We start from the raw sequence: 6,103 nt of genomic DNA on the forward strand, positions 1-6,103 counted from the left end.
TGTGCACTTGAGAAGAATGAGTGTTCTGCCGCTGATGGATGGAATGCTCTATAAATGTCTGTTAGATCCATTTAATGTAGGGTTCAAATCCAATATTTCCTTGTTGATTTTCTGTCTGGATGATTTATTCATTGCTGAAAGTGGGGTAATCAATCCCCTACTATTATTGTATTACTGTCTATTTCTCTTTCCACATCTATTACTATTTGCTGAATATATTTAGGTGCTCTATGTTGGGTGTATATGTATTTACAATAATTATATCTTCTTGAAAATTTGACCCCTTAAAAATATGAAATACTTCATGAATTTGCATGTCATCTTTGCTCAGGGCCATGCTAACCTTCTCTGTATTGTTTAAATTTTAGTATATGTGATGCTGAAGCAACAACAACTCATGGTATTATGAACATTTAAAATTGTTGTTGTTTTAAGTTACTAAGGGTTTTTTTTAATTTATTTTTTTAAATTGAAGTGTAGCTGATTTACAATATTGTGTTAGTTTCAGTTGTACAGCAAAGTGATTCAGTTATATATTTTTTTCATATTATTTTCCATTATAGATTATTATAAGATATTGAATATAGTTCCCTGTGTTATATAGTAAATGCTTGTTGCTTATCCATTTTATGTATAGGAGTTAACAGATAATTACAGACTCCTAATTCATCCCTCCCCCTGCTCCCTTCTCCTTTTGGTAACACAGTTTATTTCCTATGTCTGTGAGTCTGTTTCTGTTTTGTATATAGATTCATCTGTGTTATTTTTTAGATTCCACATATAAGTGATATTACATAATATTTGTTTTTCTCTGTCTGACTTGCTTCACTTAGTGTGATATTCTCTAGGTCGCTGCAGATGGCAATATTTCAAACGTTTTTATAGCTGAGTAATATTCCATTTTTATATATATATAATGTTCCATTATATATAATATAATATATATTATATATAATATAATGGAACATTATATATATAATTATATATACACACATACATACACACACACACACACATACACACACACACACACACCCCTTCTTCTTAAACATGTCTGTCATTGGGCACTTGGGTTGTTTCTATGTCTTGGCTATTGTAAATAGTGCTGCTATGAACATTGGAGTGCATGTATCTTTTCAAATTAGAATTTTCAAGTGGTTTTTATCATAGATAATTGATAAATCCTTAATCTGATTGAAGAATCTAGAAAAAGATGTTGAGGGTGCATAGCCCAACTCCTTCCTCTCATTCTCCTTTTGGGAGGAAGCAGCCCACTGAGAATCCATGTTCTCTTTCTGCCATCCAGACCATAAATTGTACAGGGTGGATATGCACTGATGGATACTTTTTCCAAATGCTAGAGGACCAGAAGTTAAAGTCAATACTTGGCTGAAATCAAGGTCAAAACCAAGTATTGCCGTAAGAGAACTAGAAATCAATAATAAATCTGAAAAATAATTTAAAAATGTAGAATTATTATAATAATTTTAGTAGTCACAAATTAAAAGTTGATTAGTGAAATTAAATGTGTTTTAAATATTTTTTCTAACAATGTATTCCATTCCCTTTCTCTTCACATTCTTTATTATGTCAAAATAGAAAGTAATTTATCCAGACTTTGAACTTTTTCCTCCTCGTGAAAGTTTAAGGCGGCAAAATGATAATTTAATTCATCCTCACAAGATGTGAAAAATTCTCAAATAGGACTTTTTATTAAAGACACATAGCGTCTTTGTACGGGATTTGGCCTTGACATTTTCTGTTACTCATTTCTATATGAATTAAGTTTTCCTGACTATCAGAAGGATATTTTGTTCTAACAACTCCTGTTGTTTCTGTGTGGTGTTGAGTGTATATATTTTTAATTTTAAAATGATTTTTCTGAGTTTTTCTTCCTCTATTCATCTGCCCCACTTTTATCTGGGCCTTCTCTTTCCTTCATCTCTTTTGTTCCTTTCTGCTCAATTTTGATTCATCTCTGACCATCTTGCCTGGGTGTAGGGCCCTATGGAAGGTGAGGAGGGTGTGCTGCTAAGCCCGTCAGCCCGGCTTCCTGCAGGCCCTTTGCCTCTCCTGCTAAGCCAGGGGCAAACCCCTCTCATTCCTGCTGCTGCTTTCACTGTCCCACCTCCTCCTGAGGATCTGGTAGCCATCTTGGTGTCTCCTATTATCAGGTTGTCAGTCGTCTCCTGGCTTCCCTCTGCTTTCTCCTGAACAGTTGCTGATTATGTGCTGATCTTGTGACTCTTGCTCGTTCGCACTTTGGGGTTCATGGAGTACCTTGTCACCTAGTTTTGTTGTAAATGTTGTACACTGGTTTGTTTTTTGTTTTAATTTCACTGTTTTCTCTATACTGGGATTTGGGAAGATCCAAAAGCTTGCCATTCCCACCGTTGTCATCTTCCCAGAATTTGATAATAAGAATTTTAACACAAGTTCAATCTTCATTACTTGCCCATAATTTGAAAGGGACTATCCAGATAGTTATTCAGATCATTGATAAATCCAAATGACATCCCTTGTTCACAACTCTTGTTTGTGTTACTGTCACTATTAAGCTGATCATCTATGATGGTCCCCTATGATTATGATATCACCCGACCTCTGATCACCCACAAGTTTCAGGATGTGAGAAATGCTGTGAAAGTAGACGTCTGTATGGCTCTTTCAGCAAAATACCAGGGCCAAGGTCAAACCTGGGCACATCTTGATTACATGAGTGATATATGTGTGATCTGGCTGCCCTGCTGCTGGATGGGTGAATTGAATTCTGGGCTTCAGTGTTTGGAAGCTCACCTGCATTCAGAAACCATGTCCTTCAGCCCAGCCCTTACTAATTAAACAAAAGTTTTAAGTTTTACCTCCAAACGCCAGCCAACTCCTTTATACTTCAGAACTTGGACAGGGAGAATTTTTCTCTTTATTGTTTAAAAAATAAACTAGGAGTAAAATATTGGAGAGCACCTTAACACATGAAGGTTGAGGCATCTGGCAGGGCCAGGGAGGGCAACTTTGTTATGGTGACTCTTACTAAGTGTTATGGGTTGAATTTTGTCCCCTCAAGTAAGATATGTTAAAGCTCTAACCGTCCAAGCCTCAGAATGTGACCTTATTTGGAAATAGGATTCTTGCAGATGTACTTATTTAAGGTGAAGTCATACTGGAATTGGGTGGGGACCTACTCCAATGTAACTGGTGTCCTTATGAGAATATGGCCACAAAGACAGAGGGAGAACACCATGTGATGATTAAGGCAGAGATTGGGTTATGCAGCTGCAACCTCAAAGACCGCCGGCAAACCACCAGAAGTTAGGAAGAAGCAGGGAAGGATTGCCTTACAGGTTTCAGAGGGGGTGCAGGCCTGCCGACACCTTGATTTCAGACCTCTAGCCTCCAGAGCTGTGAGACAATACATTTCTGTTGTTTTAAGCCCCCCAGGTGGCTAATACACTAAGTAAAGGCTTTGGGAGCTTCTTATCTTTGTGGTTTGCAGCCTGTTTTGAGCAATGGAACTGGGTTTTGCAGTCACAAGACAACAGTGTAAAGAATCTCACTGACTCTATGGTGAACACAGAACTCAACACCCAAGAATTTGAAAGCAGCTAATGTCGATTAACATCTCTCTGTAGAAAATCTTTTTCCTTTAATTGAATCTTTGCTTGAGCCACACCAAGAAAAAGCTCCAGTTAGGCAGTTCAATGTTAAATTACAACAGTCTGTTACTTGTGTCAGAGAATACACTAAGTAATGTGATGCAAATGAGATTGAGGAAAATGTTGCAGAGTATAAACTTTAAAAAATCTCCTGCCAACCAAGAAAAATTCTCCACAAAAGTAGAGGAGAAAGAAAACAGTTTTGTTATTGAATAAGCATTAATCCAGAACGTGATGTGCATCACAGGCAATCCACTGAGAGACTGCAAAAACTGAAAGAAATCTCACCCTTTTACATAGCCAGGCAGATAACTACCCATTCCATACATGTTCTCAAGGTAAACGGTAACTAGCCCTCAAAAAAGAGGACTTGACGGCACCATTTATTACAGAGTTCATCTTTTATCTTTTTACATCTTTATTAGAGCATAATTGCTTTACATGTTGTGTTAGTTTCTGCTGTTTAACAAAGAGAATCAGCTATACATATACATATATCCTCATATCTCCTCCCTCTTGCATCTCCCTCCCACCCTCCCTATCCCACCCCTCTAGGTGGTCACAAAGCACGAAGCCGATCTCCCTGTGCTATGTGGCTGCTTCCCACTAGCTATCTATTTTACATTCGGTAGTGTATATATATGTCAATGCCACTCTCTCACTTGGTCCTAGCTTACCCTTCCCCCTCCCCATGTCCTCAAGTCCATTCTCTAAATCTGTGTCTTACAGTTCGTCTTAAACGTATCTGGTAATTGAGGTGACCCTCTGCGTTAGCTAATTGGTTTTATCCAAACGAAGAACAAAGTTTTTATTATCTTTATTAAAAAAGATCACTTTGTAATTTAGAGCAAGGTGCCCACTCAAGTTAGGCTCCTACTTTCCCACAGAAACTGGGAGATAAGGGTTCTGTTTTTCTTGATGATTACATTTCAAAGAGATGGCTTCCCAGTGTTTGAGGAAGCATTCTGCTTTCAAATGAATTATTGCAATTGCTAAATGCAAATGAAATAACATTAATTCTCCTTTTCACGCTTCTGGTTGCTGCTAGAATTCCTTGGTAAATCAGTTTGCCAGTCCTGGTTCTCAGACTCTTCCAGTAGATTGCCTTGGACACTGATTCTTAGCAATTGAGAAAATACTGAGAAAAGTAATTAACTTACACCGACCTTTCCACACCTTTATTTTGTGAAGTGCTCCATGAAATAAAGAGTTTCATGGTTGTGGCAGAGACTATTCATGGTCCCCTCCTCTTCTTCCATACAAATATAATTTTTAACCAGGTATGTGGCTGCATAGAATAAAGCCTACATTTTTAGTTCTCTTTTTTAGGTAGACATGGTCATGGAATTAAGTTCTGATCAATAGGATATAATCTAACGTCACTTTGTAACCTCTAGGGAAGTGTCCTTGAAGGGAAAGGGGCTTCTCTTCTCTTTTTCATTTCCTCCTTCCTGCTAGATGGAATATGGATGTATAAGTTGGAGCTGGAGCAGCCATATGGGACCATGAGGTGGTCTTAACAATGGAAACCTGAGTCATGACACCCTAAAGAGCTGAAGCAGCTCTGGACTATCTATCTCTGGAATTTTACTTAAGAAAGAAATAAACTTTTATCTAGTTTAAGACATTAAGACACTGATATTTTATATTTTTTTCTATCACTCTTAGTTGAACTTAATCTTAACTGATACCATAGTCAAATATATCTGGAAAATTCTGCATGTCTCATCTCCTGCACTACTAGGAAATACTGGTATATAGAGGCTTTTCAAAGACCTGAAGCAAAATAATATTTTGAATTTTGTTTAATTCTCTATTCCTCAGTGTTTTCTTTTTTTTATTAACACTTTGCATAGAGAGTCGATTTTCAACTTATTATTACACAGTGGAAGTCCCTGATATAAATATAGTAGACCTTAATAACAATACAACTTTGCTAGCTTTGCTGCCACTTGAACAACTAAGATCTCCATATCCCGCAGCTGTATTCTGATGAATATGTAACTCCATACTTTGTTCAGGGTGGTCTTTCAGATCCACATTATGCCACCTGAACTCTAGGAGCAAAGAGGGATGGGGGGTCGGCTAATGCTTCCGTAGGCTGAGTTAAGTCATTGCTTAAGTGATTAAGTCATCGATAGACATTTAGGTATGTATTTACTGAATTCTGCTAACTCTGATGTCAAGAGCTTATATTGGGCTTCTATTCATGCATTTCTATAAAAAGTGGTCTCACTGTCTAGGGTCTGTTCTTGGGTCACGAGGAATCACTGGAGGACTTTAGCATGAGCTACAGCTGTAAGTCAATCTGGTAACATGTCATCTAAGAGATACTCAAATTACGGTGTTGAGACTTAACCTCAGTTCTTCAATATATATATAGCTTTAAATGTAGCTTTAGCCAGACCAACAATGTATTTTATTTGTGGAATTTCAACATCTGGTGTTAC

The 6,103-nt window shown here is 37.3% G+C and overlaps 1 non-coding gene across 1 annotated transcript; it reads right to left on the reverse strand.

The window, feature by feature from the left end:
* Positions 1 to 286: 286 nt before the first annotated feature.
* LOC113619321 (U6 spliceosomal RNA) lies at positions 287 to 392 on the reverse strand. Its single transcript, XR_003432354.1, has one exon. It is a non-coding gene; the product is annotated as a U6 spliceosomal RNA (small nuclear RNA).
* Positions 393 to 6,103: the final 5,711 nt, after the last annotated feature.

This window comes from Aethalodelphis obliquidens, unplaced genomic scaffold (assembly GCF_003676395.1).
Source record: "Aethalodelphis obliquidens isolate GAN/ISIS:26980383/991018 unplaced genomic scaffold, ASM367639v1 scaffold6, whole genome shotgun sequence".
Classification (NCBI taxonomy): Eukaryota; Metazoa; Chordata; class Mammalia; order Artiodactyla; family Delphinidae; genus Aethalodelphis; species Aethalodelphis obliquidens.